This window comes from Helianthus annuus, chromosome 13 (genome assembly GCF_002127325.2).
Source record: "Helianthus annuus cultivar XRQ/B chromosome 13, HanXRQr2.0-SUNRISE, whole genome shotgun sequence".
Classification (NCBI taxonomy): Eukaryota; Viridiplantae; Streptophyta; class Magnoliopsida; order Asterales; family Asteraceae; genus Helianthus; species Helianthus annuus.
Window position 1 is genome coordinate 144040667 of NC_035445.2, and position 20876 is coordinate 144061542.

The window sequence follows — 20876 nt, forward strand, 5'->3', positions numbered from 1 at the left end:
GTTTAGCTCAATAATGTCCCCATCATGGGACGTTTTGCGACACGTGGCAGTCCAGTCAGCATGGGACATTATTGGGGGTTATTGCAAAAGTGCCGTAGTGGGAATAATGCCCCTTCCAATCATTAAACAATTTTTTTTATAGAGAAAAGGATAAAAAAAAAAAAAGAAAATGAAACTTACACTTGGACCACTCCCATTGACCACATGCACTTTGCAGTTGACCACTTCAGCGTTTTTTTAATAACGCCGGAATCAATTTTGTCAAATAAAACGCCGGAAAACGCCCGGATGTAATGGGTGAGGGCGTGTTTTGGCGTTTTTTTTGATTTTTTTTTTTAAAAAAAAGGCCCCACTACGGAGTCGGGAAACTACCCATGGAGAATATGTAAAAGACTATACTAAAGACCATGAAAGTTGAATCGTTCATTTTGTCCACCCATAGCTTATCTTCTCTTCACTCTTGACGTTAGACCATTGGTTCAAAATGACTATAAAACGTTGAATCGATTATGAATCTCCTTATTATCACCAACTACTCCCTTCTTCTTTCTGTACACTCTCCATTCCCATTTTACTTCTTCACTGATTACAATGGCTGACGCTCTTGCAAATGAACTCCTCAAAGTCCTTGTTAAGAAGATGACCGATGAAGCCTTCAAGCGAGTTGCTCGTGCTCATGGAATTTACAACGAGCTGAAGGAGTTGAAGAAGACACTGTGCAGGATCCAAGATCTGCTTAACGATGCCTCTCAGAAGGAGGCGACTCATAAATCTGTCAAAGAATGGCTGAATGGTCTCCAAAATTTAGCTTACGATATCGATGACGTACTCGACGATTTGGCTACTGAAGACATGCATCGTGAGCTCACCTTGCAGGAGCCTGCAGCATCCACCAGCATGGTAAGAAAGCTCTTCCCATCATGCTGCACAAATTTCTCATTAAGTCATAGGTTGTCTCCCAAGTTAGATAGTATTAACAGAGAGTTAGAAAATCTAGAAAAACGAAAAACGGATCTAGGTTTGCTTAAGATAGATGAAAAGCCAAGAAATACTAGTAGAAGAAGCGAAACCTCTTTGCCAGAACGCGATGTTGTCGGAAGAGAAGTTGAGAAAGAGCAATTGCTTAAAAAGTTGTTGGGGGATGGTGGGTCATCTCAGGATAACTTTAGCATCTTGCCCATAGTTGGTATGGGTGGGGTTGGAAAAACCACTCTAGCTAGACTTTTGTATAATGATACAAAGGTGAAGGATCACTTTGAACTCATGGCGTGGGTCTGTGTTTCTGATGATTTTGATATTTTTAAGAAAGCAATACCATCTTTCAGTCCGTGACTACTACCGAAAACAAGAAATTTGAAGATTTAGATAAGCTTCAAAAAGCTATTGTAGAGCAATTTAAGGGCAAACGATTTCTACTAGTAGTTGATGATGTGTGGAGTGAAAACTATGGTGATTGGGAATACCTAGGGCGCCCATTTCTATCATGTGCTCCTGGAAGTAGGATAATCATGACAACTCGGAAGGAGCGATTGCTCAAAGAGCTAGGTTTTGAAAATCTGGATTGTCTTCAAAGTTTGTCGCATGGAGATGCATTGTGTTTATTAGCTCTACATGCATTCGGTGTTGATAACTTCGACTTACACATAACACTAAAACCGCAAGGTGAAGGTATCGTGAGAAAGTGTGCTCGTTTGCCTTTGGCTTTGAAGGCAATTGGAAGGCTATTGAGAACAAGATCCGATAAAGAAGACTGGGATGACGTGTTGAATAGTGAAATATGGGATATAGAAACCGGTAATGATATTGAAAATGGTAATGATAAAGAAAATAGAGATAAGATTCTTCCGGCCCTTAAGCTTAGCTACCATGATCTTCCGGCTGATTTAAAGCAGTTGTTTGCCTACTGCTCCTTGTTCCCTAAGGACTTTTTGTTTGACAAGGAGGATTTGGTATTATTGTGGATGGCAGAAGGGTTTTTGAATCCATCCAATGCAACCAAGTCACCAGAACGCTTGGGCCGTGAATATTTTGAAATATTGTTATCAAGGTCATTTTTCCAACATGCACCTAATAATGAATCATTGTTTATCATGCATGATCTGATGAATGACTTGGCCATATTTGTTGCCGGAGAATTTTTTCTAAGGTTTGACAATCAAGTGAAGACAAAGACGGAAGATTTGGCTAAGTATCGCCATATGTCATTTACTCGCGAAGAATATGGAGGTTACCATAAGTTTGAAGCATTTAAAGAAAGCAAAAGATTGAGAACATTGTTAGCAGTATCTGTTGGCCTGGTTCAAAGGCGAGATGCCTTTTACTTGTCCAATAAGATTTTCGTGGACTTACTTCCCGAGTTAAAACTGTTAAAGGTTCTTTCTTTGAGTCATTTTGAAATAACTGAGGTACCAGAGTTCATCAATAGTTTGAAGCACTTGCGGTATCTTAATTTATCTAAAACTATGATAAAAGAGTTACCAGAGAATGTTAGCAATCTTTATAATTTACAAACATTGATTGTTTTTGGTTGTGAAAATTTGAGCAAGTTGCCTAAAAGCTTCTTAAAGCTTAAACGGTTACGGCATTTTGACATAAGGAATACTCCGTTATTGGAGAAGCTGCCATTCGGGATTGGTGAGTTGGAAAGCCTACAGACTCTCACCAAGATCATCATTGAAGAAGGTGTTGGCTTTGCAATAAATGAGCTCAAGGGATTAACAAATCTCCACGGGGAAGTTTCCATTGAGGGACTGCACAAAGTGCAATGCGCAAAGCATGCACAGGAGGGGAACTTATCTCTAAAAAAGATTACTAGATTAGAGCTGCAATGGGTCAATGAATTTGATGGTTCTCGAATAGGTACACATGAAAATGATGTTCTCAATGAGCTGAAGCCTAATAGTGATACGTTGAAAGAGCTTTCAATGGTGTCATACGGGGGAACACAGTTTTCAAATTGGGTTGGTGATCCCGCTTTTCATAAGTTGGTTTATGTGTCTATACGTGGTTGTAGAAAATGCACATCTCTACCTCCATTTGGGTTGCTCCCTTCACTTAAGAGGTTGCAGATTCAAGGCATGGATGAGGTTAAAATCATAGGTTTGGAGTTAACCGGAAATGATGTTAACGCCTTTCGTTCACTTGAAGTTCTAACATTTGAAGATATGTCTGGATGGGAGGGGTGGTCAACTAAAAATGAGGGTTCAGCAGCAGTGTTTACGTGCCTTAAAGAGCTTTATGTAAAGAATTGTCCACAATTGATTCATGTCTCACTTCAAGCACTGCCTTCACTCAAGGTTCTTCAAATTGACAGATGTGGTGATGGTGTGTTGAGAAGTCTGGTTCAGGTAGCTTCATCAATCACTAAGTTGGAAATAAGTTTTGTGTCAGGGCTTACATATGAGGTGTGGAGAGGAGTTATAAGGTATCTTAAGGAAGTTGAAGGATTAAGTATTGATGGATGTAGTGAAATAAAATACTTGTGGGAATTAGAAAGAGAGGCAAGTAAGCTTCTTGTGAGATTAAAGGAATTGAGTTTAGGGAGATGTTCAGGTTTGGTAAGTTTAGAAGAGAAAGAGGAGGATGACAATTTTGGGAGCAGCACCGGCCTGTTATCTCTTAGAAGTTTGTATGTAAGTAATTGTTATAGCATAAAGCGTTTATGTTGTCCAAATAGCATTGAGAGTTTGGAAATTGATGGTTGTTCAGTTACAGATGTCTACCTCCCAAAAGAAGGAGGGAATAAGCTCAAATCACTTCGTATAAGAAATTGTGATAAACTTGAGGGAAAAATCAACAACACAAGCATGCCAATGCTTGAAACCCTATATATTAGGGCTTGGGTAAATCTAAGATCAATCAGTGAATTGAGTAACTCCGCTCACCTCACCAGCCTGGATATAATGCGATGCCCACATATCGTGTCACTTCCAGAGCTTCAGCTATCAAACCTCACCCGTTTGGAAATTTTTAAATGTGAAAGTCTAGAGTCATTACCTGAGCTATCGAATATCACCTTTTTGTCAATTATTGGTTGTGAACGTCTGGTGTCATTACCTGAGCTAAAGAATCTCGCCTTGTTAAAAGATCTGAAAATGAAAAGGTGTCCAGGCATTGATGTTTCCATTCATTGGCCTCCCAAATTGTGTTCCCTTGAAGTAGGGGGGTTGAAGAAGCCCATATCAGAGTGGGGGGATCTGAATTTTCCTCCTTCCCTTGTTGAACTAAAGTTATGGTGTGAACGTGATGTGAGGAATTTTAGTCAGTTGTCCCACCTTTTCCCTTCTTCTCTTACATCTCTGGAGATAAACCAATTTGATAATCTGGAATCAGTTTCAACCGGACTCCAACACCTCACATCCCTTCAACATCTTGAAATTTGGAAATGCCCAAAGGTGAATGATTTACCAGAGACGCTGTTGCCTTCCTTTCTGAGTTTGACTATATATAGTTGCCCAAAATTGGAAGAAAGGTGTGCAGGAAGAGGCTCCCACTACTGGCCACTCATCTCTCATATCCCCTGCATCTACATGGACGGCAGGTAAATAAATACCCTCTGATTTCCATAAGACAAGCTGCTGTTAGTATTTATATCAAGTTGACTTTCAATTTTATACAACTTTGTTTTGCAGGACCCTCTAACCATGAAATTGTAAAGGATGAACATTCACATTTGACCGAGACATATGAGAGAACAAAGAAAAGTCTCAACCTATGAATGAGAGATTTTGGCAGTGTAATCTTCAGGAAAATGGTGTAAATCTCGGTCATATAAATCAGCAAATAATAATCAAACTGTCAATGGCATAAGCGTAAGTTCCTTTCAGTCTACAACATAACAACCTGGTTTTGCTTATTCGTATTCACGATATAATAGAGGATTAATTAATGATAGCAGGTTGGATTCGTTATTCAAAGATGCTTTTAGAATTGATTTTGATAGCATGTGTATACTTTATAAGTATACAAGTATACTTTTTCAAAATACTATTTGATCCATTTGAGATAACCACATGAACCCTTGTAATATATATAAATGAGTTAAAATTGTCGCATCCACAAAATATGAAGTATAGTTTGACTCTTGATGTCAAACAAATTATATTGATTTACAAATTGGTTACTATTCTTCATTGAAAATGGATATATAACTGGGATAGAAATGCAACAGGTTTCACATCATCTTTAATGGAAAAAAAGTTGTTTTTATTTTAACATTCTTGTTATATTTAATTTGAAAAGCAACGGGCTTGGCCACTAATGTCAAAGAGTGTTGTTTGACCCTTGAATTTTTAAATTTGCAGTTAAAGAAAGAAGAAAATCTATCAAGCTTCTTGAGTTTTTTTAACATTCCTGAGATTCAAGATAAGGTTGCAACAGAAATCGAAAAAACAACAAAAATGAGAAACAATGTCACAAATGTTGTAGAATTTGCAAACGGTGTGAGTGAAGAAAGCCTATAAAAGATGCAGAATCTTCATGCAGATTTCAACGGAACTATCATGCAGTTCCAGTGGTATGCTATCTCAGATATTTAGCAATTTCTCGTAACTTACAGGAGAGTCAGAGGCTCATATCGTAACAGGTTGGGCCTACTGAAAGTTCTTTTTGTCTAAAAGTTATAAGTTAATTATTATTAATAATTAGCTTCTCAACTGAATAATATTTCAATGATAAGCTGATTTTTTTTACAAAAACAATTTCAAGGGTTTTAATTTTTTTATTACATGTTTGGTAACTTTTTATCTTATAATACAAATGTGGCAAGCTTCATATGTTGTTGTTTACTAGGATGAAACTTTTAGATGGACGCAATACCATCAGACGCCAGATTTATATGCTTTGCGGGGTGATGATGTATCTATTGGTTTGTAAAGAAAGTAGATTACGATACCTTTTCAGCCATATGCAATAGGCAGGGTCAAGTTTGATGCACTCGAACCAGAAAGATGGTTTCATCACATTGTTACTTTCATCCACAAAGCTTCTTTAAGTTTACAGCTTTGTAGGTTAGTAAAAATACAACCCATATTGATCATTCCTTTTTCGTTTAGATCATGTAACTAAACCATTGATTTGTAAAATTTTATGTGGTCTGGTTTAACAGTCAACCTTCAAGTTATGTCACATGACCAAAGCAAAAGTTTTGACATGATTTACTATTTTGATGAAGAAACACAAGAGGGACAAAGAATTTGTTTGGCTCAAGAATTTGCATATGTGCAGATGAAGATCTTTGCTTCGATTTAGTTAGGTTATTTCATTTTCAAGGTGAATGAAAACAAAAGTGCAAATGCTTAATCTTCACATTGATGGTGATACAGAGTTGATCCATGATCTAGCATACTCGCATTTGGTGCAATTAGACACACGGAAGAGGATTGGAAAATGGTTCTTGCTAAAAAAGGATTAACTTTCAGTACGTTTGAAGTTATATAGGGGATAAGTAATGGACATAAACGTCTCAACGAGCCACACGCATGGACAAATGCTATAGGCGGGTTTTCCCAAATCTCGGCACCCAATTTCGTCATCTAAAGCTCCAATTTTGAAGCCAAGGTTTTCCCCAATTTTAGCAGTTTCAATTAATTTCGTCTGATTGTAAAAAACTGCTGGATTTTTTAACTAGATATTTATTTGTTGTTTTTTAGGCTGTTAATTTCAAGGAACCCTTGGAGCGGTTACAAGTTACGTCTGGTGGCACTTGGCATTCATGGGCTAAGTTACGCACCTCTGATTGGAACTTATAACTATTGCAACTTCAGTTAACAAATTACAATAATAAGTTTAAATGCAGGTTCAAAAAACCCCATGTATTCACTATTAGAAAAAGAAAGACTAGTAATGAGGTAACAGAACACAAGAAATCCTAAAAGTAAAACACAAAGTTATCAAGATATCATAAAAGTAGAAAAATTATCAAGATAAAACAAAAACCAAACGCATCATTACAATCGGGAAACTAATCAAGAAACATCATAACATTTAAACTAATGTTTTCTATTTATTTACAACACTACTACAAAACAGAGCTTTAGACGGGGTGATATGGATTTTAAGACGGTGTTTTCAACACGGTCTTAATGTACACTGGTTTAAAATCATGTCTTATTAGACGGTGTTCAAACTAAACCCCGTCTTTAAATATCCAAAATTTATATTCAAAATATTATTAAAATTAATACGATTAACACCGTCTTAAAAGGCAAGCTGGAAGTTTTTTTTTTCCAGTTTTGTGTCTACTCCAATCGTATCCGAATCAAGCCAATATATACACCATTTCGAACCTTTTCAATCAACCCAACCGACATTCAATTTGGAAATAAACTTGTCAAATTACAATTCTTTGCTAAATGTATAACAAACAACATTAAATTTCATACATAAGCTACATACAATTCTAATATCTATAAATAAAGCTAAACTAACGGAATACTTAACTCTTGAAAAAAATTCGGCATCAACGTCTTCAACAAAATCTCTATATCATTATCCGTAGCCTCTCCTGTGTCATGTCACATCTAAAGAAAGTAAATATAAAAAGTTAGAACAAACATCAACGGTAACTAAAAGCAAATAGAAAAAAAGTTTGGCTTTTAACATCTTCAACAAAGTCATGTGTATATATATATAGAATTGCGCTAAAATAAGAACCACCTCGAGTTGTAAGAACCGTGAGAACTTTTTGATCCGGGCCGAGGTGGACCAAATTTTTTTTTCATAAACGTATATGCGTGTATTATAAACACATTTGTAAAAAAAATTCAAAAAAAAATGTCGTGTGTGTAGTTTTGAGCACCACAAGTTTGTGTTTACGGTACCCATAAATTTTCCGGTTAGATTTACGGTACCCGTAAACACAAACTTGTGGTGCTCAAAACTACACACGCGACATTTTTTTACAAATGTGTTTATAATACACGCAACTACGTTTATGAAAAAAAATTTGGTCCACCTCGCCCCGCACGGTGTAGTTCTCACGGTTCTTACAACTCGAGGTGATTCTCATTTTAGCGGTCGCCTATATATATATAGGGGATGGATCATGAGAAAACTAGTTTAATATAGGGGATGGATCATGAGAAAACTAGTTTAAATGAGAAAACCAAAAAACTAACTAAAAAAAACCTAAAAAAATACCATTTTTTTTTTTTTACAATTCTTTAAAGAAAAATCGCTACTTTTTATGTATGGAAAAAAATTTTCAAAAAAAAAAAAAAAATTTGTTGTACTGCACATGTGCACTAATACGGAAAGCCTAAACCACTTAACCCACCCCCCACCCACACCCCCCAAAAACCTAAACCCCCCTCCACCCCCACCCCCCAAAAACCTAAATTCATCCTCCCACCAAAAGCCTAACCCCCCCCCCCCCACCCCCCAAAAACCTAAACCCCCCACCCCCCAAAAACCTAAAACTAAACCGTAAACATAAACTCGAAAAAAACCTAAACCCCCACCCCACCCCCCACCCAAAAAAAAACCTAAACCCCCTCCCCCCACCCCCAAAAACCTAAACGCCCCCACCCCCCACCCCCCAAAAACCTAAAACTAAACCCTAAACATAAACCCGAAAAAAAACCTAAACCCCCACCCCACCCCCCCACCCCCCAAAAAAAAAAAAAAAAAAAAAAAAAAAACCTAAACCCCCCTCCCCCCACACCCAAAAACCTAATCCTAATCCTAATCCTCAAAAAAAAAACTAACCCTAAAAGCTAAACTAGACTCAAAAAGCTAATTTTAAGCATGTAATGCAATTGTACTACATGTTATATTGCACATGTGCACTACTATAATAATAGTGTTGAAAACAAGACGACACAATAAATCTTTTTTTATGTCATAAAAAATATACTCGAATATATTTGAATGAAAGATAAGAAAATTTGTGATCTTATGGTGCCATTTTTGTTTTAAAATGATAACGTATGGAGAAATGGGAAATGTTTGAAAAGTTATATATATATATTTTTTCCAATTTTACCCCTCCTTCATTAAAAGTCCCCACTCCTTCATTAAAAGTCTCCCCCCTCCTTTTTAGTGGATTTTAGTTAGTTTTCTAGTTTTCTCATTTATATTTAGTTTTCTCATGATTCTCTCCCTATATATATATATATATATATATATATATATATATATATATATATATACTATTACGTCTAAGAAGATCACAAACAATCCCATAAAAAATTGTATAAGTAGATAGTACTCAACATGACCCTTACCCTTCGATGTGTATTAAAAGTTGGCATGTTTCAACCCAAACCCGTTTAAACACCAATTTCTCCACCAAATGAGGACGTTGATATAACTTAATGTATCTTTGGATACCAATTCACATCAAAGTTCCAACGAGCCCGAGCGGCTCACGAGCCTAGACGAGCCCACTATTTACATAATTCGTAATAATATATTAAATATATATTTAAATAATAACAAATACTATTTATAATGTTATGAAAAACAACTAAATTATATATACAAAATAATAGTTATTATTAATTATTAAATATACAAAATCATAGTTATTATTAGAACAAGAGCAAAATTCAACCCTTTCAAAAAGAAACAGAAGACCAGAGATTCCAACTTATTATTTTGGCAAACATTTCATAATGTGAAGTCTAATCTCTATATTTGCAACATCGCTAGTTGTTATTTGTCTAATTCAGTTTCACATAATCATTCCATTGGGCTTGAAATTAACAAAATGTATATTCACAAAATTGCAAAAACACCAAATTCATATTCACAATTTCAAACTCATAAACATACTAACAGAATCATAGATTATAAGTTATAGATAACTAGAAAAGTAAAAGAAACTTAAGGTTTACCTCCTAAGTCCCATATCCCAATCGTGTTCTGACTTCTAAAATCTGAATGACCCGGAACGGGAGACATGGAGAGCGGAGGTGGCTGGATAGCCGCTGTGGAGGTGGGTGATGGAGATGGTGAAGGGTGATGGCAAAGGGTCGATGGCTGCAATGAGGTCAAGGGAGAATGAGACCATCTCGGTGCGACTACGTGTACAAGTTTTTTTGAACAACCAAATGAACTTTCATTAACACAAACATATACAATGATTAAACCGACAAGAAAATGGGTGAAAATATACCCAAGAGCAACAACCTGGTCCATAACCTAACACATTGATATAAGTACTATTTATAAAACTGAAAACCATTAAATAACATAAGTAAAGAGAAAAAAAAACTAACCTTGAAACTTTGTAAGGTTGTTAATGGTGAAATTGAATAAAGAAGATGAAGAAGTTGAATGAGGAAGATGGGTGGGGGGGGGGGGGAATTGAATGAGGAAGATGAAATGAATTAAAAGGTATAAGGTTTTGGTGGTTGTTATGTGCAGCGATCTTGAAAGTTTATAAGACGGTGTTCACAGACAACACCGTCTAAAGGATGCAGAAATTAGTATAAGACGGTATTTAAGCATTAGACGGGGTTCTTTTGAATTTTATTGAATATTTATAAGACGGTGTTCAGAGACAACATGGTCTAAAGGTTGGAGAAATTAGTATATGACAGTGTTTAAGCATTAGACGGTGTTCTTCTGAATTTTATTGAATATTTTATTTAAATGTGGTATTGGTTTTAAGACAGTGTTATTACTTTAACGCCGTCTAAAACAAATCCTTGACACCGTCTAATGCTACATTTTGTAGTAGTGCAAGTCCAACGAAATAAAATTTGCTCTATTAGTCACGAATCCTACAATAGTACCACAACAATAAATTACATTTGCGCAAGTTAACAAGAACACAAAGTTCTATAATGAAGACCCCGATGGACCACAAAAACTTGTTCCTCGTGTGAGATCCCTCTTTCCTCCTTACTTGATGCAACATCATCTACCAACCGTGAGACCACCGTGAGACCGGGGTGAGTCGTAGCCGGCTGAAGTCCGATCAGAAGTTTCTTGAGGGAGAGAGGGACCGATTTGAAATCAACATAAAGTTGGCGAGTTCATAGTTTGTTTAAAAAAGATTTGAAATAAATCTTTTTGATAACCGGTTTAAAATAATGTTGAGAAAACGAAATAAAAATCATTTTCCTCAGCATGTCATATGAAAACTTTGTATTTGTAAAACTTTGTGTTTGTAAAACTTGTTTAACCGTCAATGTCCGCGTATGACAATGACAACATGCCCGCATGAGCCTGTGAGTTGTGTGTAGGACAATCCAGTCCTTAAGTTGTGCATAGGACAATCCAGTCCTTAAGTTGTATGTAGGCCTTAAGTTGTATGTAGGACAATCCAGTCCTTAAGTTGTATACAGGAGACGCAGTCTCGTTGTTCATAAGCAGGATAAACCAGTCCCCTTATTTATATGCAGTAGAACCCAGTCCTGTCGTAAGTAGGGCAATCTCGTCACTAATCTGTAGCTCATGCATGTTTCGTAAAACGCTTATGTTTTTTTAAAACTGCTATGTTTTGCATAAACCTTTCGTAAACCATTTAAGTTTATTGAAATTCATTTGCAAGATGGTTTAGAAATATATATTTTTGTTCATCAAAATATTGTGTACTTTTGCGAAACTTGCATGTCTTTCCACCCCCGGAAACATTTATAAAACTGTAAAAAGTGGGTGTTATGAACTCACCTCGATATCCTTGTGCAAAGTTAGCTTAATATGATTCCATAATGTTGTTTCCAAAATGTAACTCGCTAGTATGCAATCTATAACGTTCCTATTCAAGGAATAACTTATAAGTTTCTACTAAAAATGGTGTAGATAAACTACGTGTCACCGAGCTCTATCGAGTCGATAACCGAACGATTCGATGGTAAGTTGTTACCTTAAAGGAAACGATACTACTTGTTTAGTCCCATTTATTATCGATGACAAATACTAAGTTTTGAGAACACGTAACTTCCAAGAGGGTTTAGTATATATTTATAGAAAAACATAAATATATTTATAGAATCGTATTTGTAACAACCCTCACTAAAATTAATATTTAGTATGATAATTATGCAATAAGGAAACCCTAATTAAGTTTAGTATGATTAATTAATCAGTTAATCAATATTAATTAAGCTAACAAGATTAATTAAGCTAAGTAAGGTTTATTAAAAATAGATATATATGGGGTCGTATAAGAACGTTTAATATTAATAATTAAATATATTATTTTATTTTCCTTACTCCGTTTTTAATGAAACTTAGGTTAAAACGTAGATAAAAATATGCTCATTCTAAAGACATATTCGTCGTTTTATAAAACGTTATATTTTAAAAGTTATACGAGAAAAACGAGTGAAGCAGCTGAATTAATATATATAAGCAAGCTAGCTAGCACGTCAAGCTAGCTAGCAAGCACGTCACTATCCCACATCGACAGAAATGATGTTGAGGTGCTTGCTTGCCTGCTTGCTATAAATAGGAAGCTTAGGATTCATTTTTCTTTGCTCATTTCTCTTCTTCTCTCTATACGTTGGTGTTCTAACCAATAATCACCGATACGATATTCTGTTCGGTCGATTCAGGAACCAACTAACGGAATCCAAAGTATTATACTTTGTGAGTTCGTTAAACGGAATCCAAAGTACTATACTTTGTGAGTTCGTTAAACGGATGCCAAAGTACTGTCTGAATAAGACTACACTTTGTGAAGTTCGTTAAGGTTCGAATCTCGTAACTATCGTTGAGGTTTGATTTAGGTTTTACACAAATACGTATTCCATTCTATTATACTATAATCACACACACACAATCACGAAACGCTGCCGCAATCAGGGTAATAACTCGATCGCTATTACGATTCAACGTCCGATCGATTATAACTATCCAACGATAGTCCGGGTGCTGCTCAATTGAGCTTGTACTTTGATTATTCGTCGTGATTTCGGCTTGAATATTAGAGTGTTGTTCGAATTCGGACTATGCTCTGTTATTCGTTGTGAATCCGACTGAATTATCGAGTATCGCACTGATTAATCGTTGTGAAGGTTTAATCTCGTGAATTGTCGTAACTGCTGTATTAGTTACTAACCTGCCTGTGTGTGCATTGTGTTAAACTTGGTATAATCAAGGCTAATCAGTAGGCTTATCTATTTGCTCGTTAATCTGCAATGTGAGTCATTCTTCTTTTTAACTGTTTTCTCACAGTTTGTGAGTAAGTATTACAATACCTCAAATTATTTTCAAAGGTTATAATTACAGGGATTAAGTCTTTGTAATCACCAAATTACAGCTGGTATGTGGGGTATTGTGCACATTACTGTTATTATCACTCTATGTGAGTGAATCTTACTCTATGTGAGTGATTATTACTCTGTGTGAGTACACCGTCACTATTTGGGCAACGAGACCCAATAGTGGTATGACCACAGTCACAGAAATGAATCGAGTGACAAATACCCATTCTTGATAATTGGTTGATAGAAACATTGTAATCGCTCTTAATACTGTAAATTATAACTAACGGGTCGTTTTAGAAAACAGAATGATTCACTCAGTATTTCCCGCTGACAAAACCTTTTTAAAACGCGTTTCAGGTAATTACAGTAGATTGGAGTAAGGATTAGATCCAGCACTGAAGGACTTCAAGAAGTGGCTTATTTTAATTAAATCAAATTAAGAAATATCGTTTTTATATTAAAAGCTACCTTTGTAAAATATGGGTTTATCCCATCTATTTAATAAATAAAATCCGGTGTTTCTAAACTCTGATATTTTTCCTAACTCACGGTCTTGATGAAATTTCCGCTGCAATGTTTTTAAATATAAAAATAATCACCGGTACGACTGGACTGCTCGCGGCTCCCGATTCCGGCCAGGGTGGGTCGGGGGCCGTGACAGAAGGTGGTATCAGAGCCACTGCTTTAAGCCTATAAGTGTTGTGATAATAATACTTAAGCTTAAATAAAAAGAGTTAGGAGATTTCTATTAAATGGTAGCACAGCTGATAGCAGTTAGACTTGAACATAAGAAAAGATGCCTTAGTATAAGCTAAGCCACTGGTTTACACAATTAGGTGTCATAATAATACCTAAGTGAAACGGAGAATTAGAAACTTAATATTATCTGATAGCACTCCGGATGGTATTTAGACTTGAACTTAAGAATTTTGCCTTAAAATAAACTTTAAGGTAAATTACTTATATAAGTATAATGTAATGGATACTGGTATGACGGTTAGCAGGCAATAGCACTTAATTGCTATTTATTCTTGCTTATTGATATTATTTGGTCTAGAATAAGATATGTTATGGGAATACAAATTTCCTTGATTCTGGATAAAAGCCCTAATAAAAGAGGCACTTTTTGAAAAGATATTATTTATGGGAAATAGAAAATTTTCTCCGGCAAAACTGGGTATAGAGTAGCAGACTCTCCAACTTGTCCGGACATATTGAGATTACCGCTCCGGCGCGAACCGGATAAGACGAGGTAAATGATATGTCAAATCAGTGACAAGATTTCCCTAAATAGTATCATGACCAAATACCTGAGTAGTTCTTGGAAATATCAATCTGTTAAATACATTGACCTGATAAATGGTATGTTTATTTCAGCATGTAAAATATGTGATTATATAGATAGGTATATCTATAAGGAAATTCAAAAAAAAAAAAAAAAAAACCGTAAGGATTGACAAATTTAAATAAAGCACAAGCATCCGTGTCTAGAATTCTTTATCAGGAATCTCTTTTCCAATATCAAACATTATTTTGTTTGATCATTTACCTCGTAACTCATACAATGAGAACCCTTTAAAGATGGGATATCATCGAAAGTATAAAAATTTACAATGCACAAGTAAGAAACATATAAAGTTGTGCTAATGCACAAGAAAACATATGAAACTTAAAATATACGTCCACAGACGTTGAAATATATCACACACAACTTTCCAAGGCAAGACCTTTGAAAAGTATAAATTGGGCACGATGACACCAATACTAATTCTGTCAGTAGAAAACTACTAATAAAAAAGAAGCACTTTGCCACGTGATCCTACAAACGATCTACATTTCGCTGAGGTACGTTGGAACAAGATTTCACAATCATCGGTGCACAGTCTAAACTAAGTCATAATTATTATCACTGAAAAAGGAGTCACATACCTTTGCTAATCCCCTATTCCATTTCAGTTCATTCGACATTCCTTGATAATGTCACTTAACAACGGTTATCACACAAAATTCCAGATAAAAGTTCTTATATTCCTTTCGTAGCAATTCTGACTTCTGCCTATAATAAGTTGACTTTCGTGTTCTTTTAATGGTCATCATACCATAAAGAATTCTTTCATAATAGCAAATATTGATCCATTTCGTTTCTTGGTAAATCCATACGATACACATGCACTATTTGTTGCGCATGTGGTTCATTTGAGTTATAAGACCCTAGGAAGGCTTCATTCCAAATTATTGTTTTATCCAACCTCAAATATCATTTCGCTATACTTGATCTTTGCATTGTAAACCGCGTTTTGCAAAATAATTACTCTTTGATATTTGATCGATAAATTTTTTTTTTTTTTGAAAAACTCGATTTTCTTTTTGAAGGTTATACATGGTTTCTGTTGTGATCATGTCCGAACTTCCTTATTAAAACTCGTTTTATCCAAACCCAGTTAACTTGCTCTCAATACGTAATCAATTCGAAGTCCCATATGATGGATTGAAACCATCATATTCAAAATAGTCCCAACAAGCACTTCAATTCTCTTGAACCATAACATGCTTGTTTAGTCTTCGAATTCATCAAATCATTTCTTTGATCACGATCCCTTTGTGAAGACATTTTCAAATTTGAAGATTGCGCTAATCTAGAATTTAATTATTTATTTATTTATATTGAATCCGCTTTATTGATTTATTTTATGAAAGCAATCTTAACACAATTGTGTGCTAAGATAATGATCCACCATTTCATATCCTAATTCCTTAGTCCTTACAACCTAAATCGAGCCTTTCGTGATATTTCTTACCTTATCATCATTGATCGAAAAACATTATATAAACTTAATTATATATAGAAACTTACAATATAGTATTCCTATATTTAAAATTTTTAAACCATTAAGGTAAAGAATTTATATTTTTACGTATAAAATTTTGTTTGCAGTATATTCTCATTTAAGTTTATGCATTTGTTATTGGAAATTAATATTAGTTTTATTATTAGTAATAATATATTAATAGTAATAGTGTTAGTATTATTTTTAGATACTAGAGTTATTATCAGGGGCATGTATTGAATAGCCTAGCCTTAATTAGGCATGGACTGGCCACCTATGCTTAAACAAGGCAGCACTAACCAATACCCAACCATGATAATAACCAGTTAAGGAGAAGACATATTTTCATAAAACAAATACAAGAATTAGATGAATGAATAAAATTATTTAAATAACTATCTAAGTAGTCATGGACAAGACATTTTATAAACAATTGTTCATCTTGATTAATATTCCACAACTATTTATAGAAATATTATTTTATAATATATGTATTTTAATATATTAAAATATCAAATATTATTTACGCAAGCCAATATTTAAGTATGCTTAATATTAAAATAAACATCTATTATTATACCCTATTATAAAATCTTATAGTTAAACATACTTGATTTTTTTTAAATGATAATCGTGAGTTCTACGGTATTGGGTAAAACCTATTTACAAAACATATATCATTATTACCACGGGTTTTGATACTTTAAACCTATCTATGTTTATTATTCTACTTTATGATAACATAAAAGGAAAAAGGATTTTAATAAATTAAAATATCACCTATCTTCAAACATTTTGATTAAAATCATCTGAATACAATTATGTATTAAGACAAAAATACACTAACTTTATTGTCTTCTCATGTATTCTTACAAATCACCCATCTCAGTATATTGATTTTTTCATATCATAATTCAATATGTGACAAATCACTCCCATGCTTTTATTCCATTTTGAACCTGTCGATTCTAAGTCTTCCTCAGTTGCCAATCAAAATAAGCTTTCTTTTGACAAAGAATTTTACTAATTTCAAAAAGTTCTTCACATTCATTTTAAGAATCTATAGATCATATATCTTTTGGCTTGAACCCAATCACCTTGAAAAAAAAATATATACCATTTCATCTTATTCGTTTGAACATTTCATCTTTTGAAATATCCAGAAAGCCTTCTTGAAACTCTCAAATTCGAAAACAATAAATTTATTCGGTCATCAAACACTTTGTAGCATCCGAATAGATTTGTAGCCTGTGCTAAACCCTACTCATGAGTCATTCGTTTGATTTGTCATATTCTTGGTACAATTATGTACTCAGATTACGATACACTAAATTCTGTTGTCCAGTACCATATCGCAGTTTTTATTTAAATCATTAACAAATCATTTTCCATACTTCCATTCACAAATAGATACTTATCAATTCGGAATCCCCCTCAATTGATCAAAGTAAGTTCATTTCGGATATTGAATCCAATTGTTTCTATAAATCATTTCTATTTTTAAAATTCATACCCCTCAAAATATCTTTTGATTCCATTCCACGCTACATTATTCCTCCTACTTAAAAGAAGAAACATAACTCCAAGAAAATATCATAGTTCAAATCTCGAGGACGAGATTTTTATTAAGGTGGGGAGGATGTAACAACCCTCACTAAAATTAATATTTAGTATGATAATTATGCAATAAGGAAACCCTAATTAAGTTTAGTATGATTAATTAATCAGTTAATCAATATTAATTAAGCTAACAAGATTAATTAAGCTAAGTAAGGTTTATTAAAAATAGATATATATGGGGTCGTATAAGAACGTTTAATATTAATAATTAAATATATTATTTTATTTTCCTTACTCCGTTTTTAATGAAACTTAGGTTAAAACGTAGATAAAAATATGCTCATTCTAAAGACATATTCGTCGTTTTATAAAACGTTATATTTTAAAAGTTATACGAGAAAAACGAGTGAAGCAGCTGAATTAATATATATAAGCAAGCTAGCTAGCACGTCAAGCTAGCTAGCAAGCACGTCACTATCAAATGATGTTGAGGTGCTTGCTTGCCTGCTTGCTATAAATAGGAAGCTTAGGATTCATTTTTCTTTGCTCATTTCTCTTCTTCTCTCTATACGTTGGTGTTCTAACCAATAATCACCGATACGATATTCTGTTCGGTCGATTCAGGAACCAACTAACGGAATCCAAAGTATTATACTTTGTGAGTTCGTTAAACGGAATCCAAAGTACTATACTTTGTGAGTTCGTTAAACGGATGCCAAAGTACTGTCTGAATAAGACTACACTTTGTGAAGTTCGTTAAGGTTCGAATCTCGTAACTATCGTTGAGGTTTGATTTAGGTTTTACACAAATACGTATTCCATTCTATTATACTATAATCACACACACACAATCACGAAACGCTGCCGCAATCAGGGTAATAACTCGATCGCTATTACGATTCAACGTCCGATCGATTATAACTATCCAACGATAGTCCGGGTGCTGCTCAATTGAGCTTGTACTTTGATTATTCGTCGTGATTTCGGCTTGAATATTAGAGTGTTGTTCGAATTCGGACTATGCTCTGTTATTCGTTGTGAATCCGACTGAATTATCGAGTATCGCACTGATTAATCGTTGTGAAGGTTTAATCTCGTGAATTGTCGTAACTGCTGTATTAGTTACTAACCTGCCTGTGTGTGCATTGTGTTAAACTTGGTATAATCAAGGCTAATCAGTAGGCTTATCTATTTGCTCGTTAATCTGCAATGTGAGTCATTCTTCTTTTTAACTGTTTTCTCACAGTTTGTGAGTAAGTATTACAATACCTCAAATTATTTTCAAAGGTTATAATTACAGGGATTAAGTCTTTGTAATCACCAAATTACAGCTGGTATGTGGGGTATTGTGCACATTACTGTTATTATCACTCTATGTGAGTGAATCTTACTCTATGTGAGTGATTATTACTCTGTGTGAGTACACCGTCACTATTTGGGCAACGAGACCCAATAGTGGTATGACCACAGTCACAGAAATGAATCGAGTGACAAATACCCATTCTTGATAATTGGTTGATAGAAACATTGTAATCGCTCTTAATACTGTAAATTATAACTAACGGGTCGTTTTAGAAAACAGAATGATTCACTCAGTATTTCCCGCTGACAAAACCTTTTTAAAACGCGTTTCAGGTAATTACAGTAGATTGGAGTAAGGATTAGATCCAGCACTGAAGGACTTCAAGAAGTGGCTTATTTTAATTAAATCAAATTAAGAAATATCGTTTTTATATTAAAAGCTACCTTTGTAAAATATGGGTTTATCCCATCTATTTAATAAATAAAATCCGGTGTTTCTAAACTCTGATATTTTTCCTAACTCACGGTCCTGATGAAATTTCCGCTGCAATGTTTTTCAAAATAAAAATAATCACCGGTACGACTGGACTGCTCGCGGCTCCCGATTCCGGCCAGGGTGGGTCGGGGGCCGTGACAGTATTAGTCGTCTCGAATGGCCGTGCGTGTACGTAACGAATATTTATATGAAAGTAATATGTTGTAACTCGTATAATGTAGATGTAAATACATATAAGTATATATAAGTAAACGTCGTGTAGCTGAAATAGAAATCTCGCGTCTCGTGGATAATTGTCAAAATACATATATAGTTATACGCTTGCTAGGAATCGCCCTCGTTAGTTTGTAATCAAATAACCGGATTAATAATATCGTGACGTGACGATCGTTCGGTAATATATCGTATGATGTTTTGGCGTTTGAAATAAATATAAAAAGTTATATTTATTTTATAAAGTTTTCGAGTTGTGGACGTTTAAAAATAAATAATAATAATTATATTTATTTTATATAATTGTCGATTACTATACGTTTGAAATAACTACTAATGTTTATATTTATTGTATTAAAGATTTCCGAGTTCTAGATATTTGAAATAAATATAAATAATTATATTTATTTACAAAAGATTTCCGAGTTTTTGAAGTTTGAAATAAATATAAATAATTATATTTATTATATAAAAGCTTTCCGAGGTTTTTTTGATGTTTGAAATAAATATAAATAATTATATTTACTTTATAAAAGATTTCCGAGTTTTGTTTTCTTGTAATCACGCTCGTTGAAACGTTATCAACTCGTTTTTGTGAGTTATAAAGTGTCATCAAAATAAATATACATTTATATTTATTTTTATAAAAGTTACTTGAATTTGATAGGTTTCGTTTTTATAATAAAACACGTTTTGTATTACGGATTTTTACGAAAAACGGGCAGAGTTTCCTCTGTTTTTGGACGATCCCGACAATGCAAGTTGTCGCTATATTTTCAAAACGCAATAACAATGTAACCACATATATATAACTTCCCGTCGTGTTCAAAACATCAATTTTGTCGCGTGTCCGCCTATCACATAAATATATATTTTTATAATGAAACGTCGTTTTTTTAGCTAACATATGCACAATTTATATACAAAATCCATTGAACAAGTTCAGTAATATTTATAACTTACCCTAAAAGTATTTATCATTTACTAGTCGCGTCGGTTCAAGCTCGGTTCACGTTAAATAATAACTATATAAAACAATATAACAGAGTTCGTGTCTTTAAATTTCCACCAATCCTCGTGTCGTCTCGTTGACTGGGTTGACTGAGTTGACCGGTTGACCGTGTTTGACCCGAGTTGATGTCGACTAAAGTTGACCGGAACCCGAATCGAACCAAGTTGACCCGAATCGTACCCGAACCAAATCTGAGTTCATTGACTGCATTTGACTCCAGTTGACCAGCCTTGACTAGGTTTGACCTGAACCCGAAACTGTGCCGTTGATGTGAGCCGAGACCTGAGCCGAGGCATAACCAACGA

General features: G+C 34.4%; 1 pseudogene; it reads left to right on the forward strand.

Annotated features, from left to right (window-relative positions):
• Positions 1 to 473: 473 nt before the first annotated feature.
• LOC110899618 lies at positions 474 to 6003 on the forward strand (annotated as a pseudogene).
• Positions 6004 to 20876: the final 14873 nt, after the last annotated feature.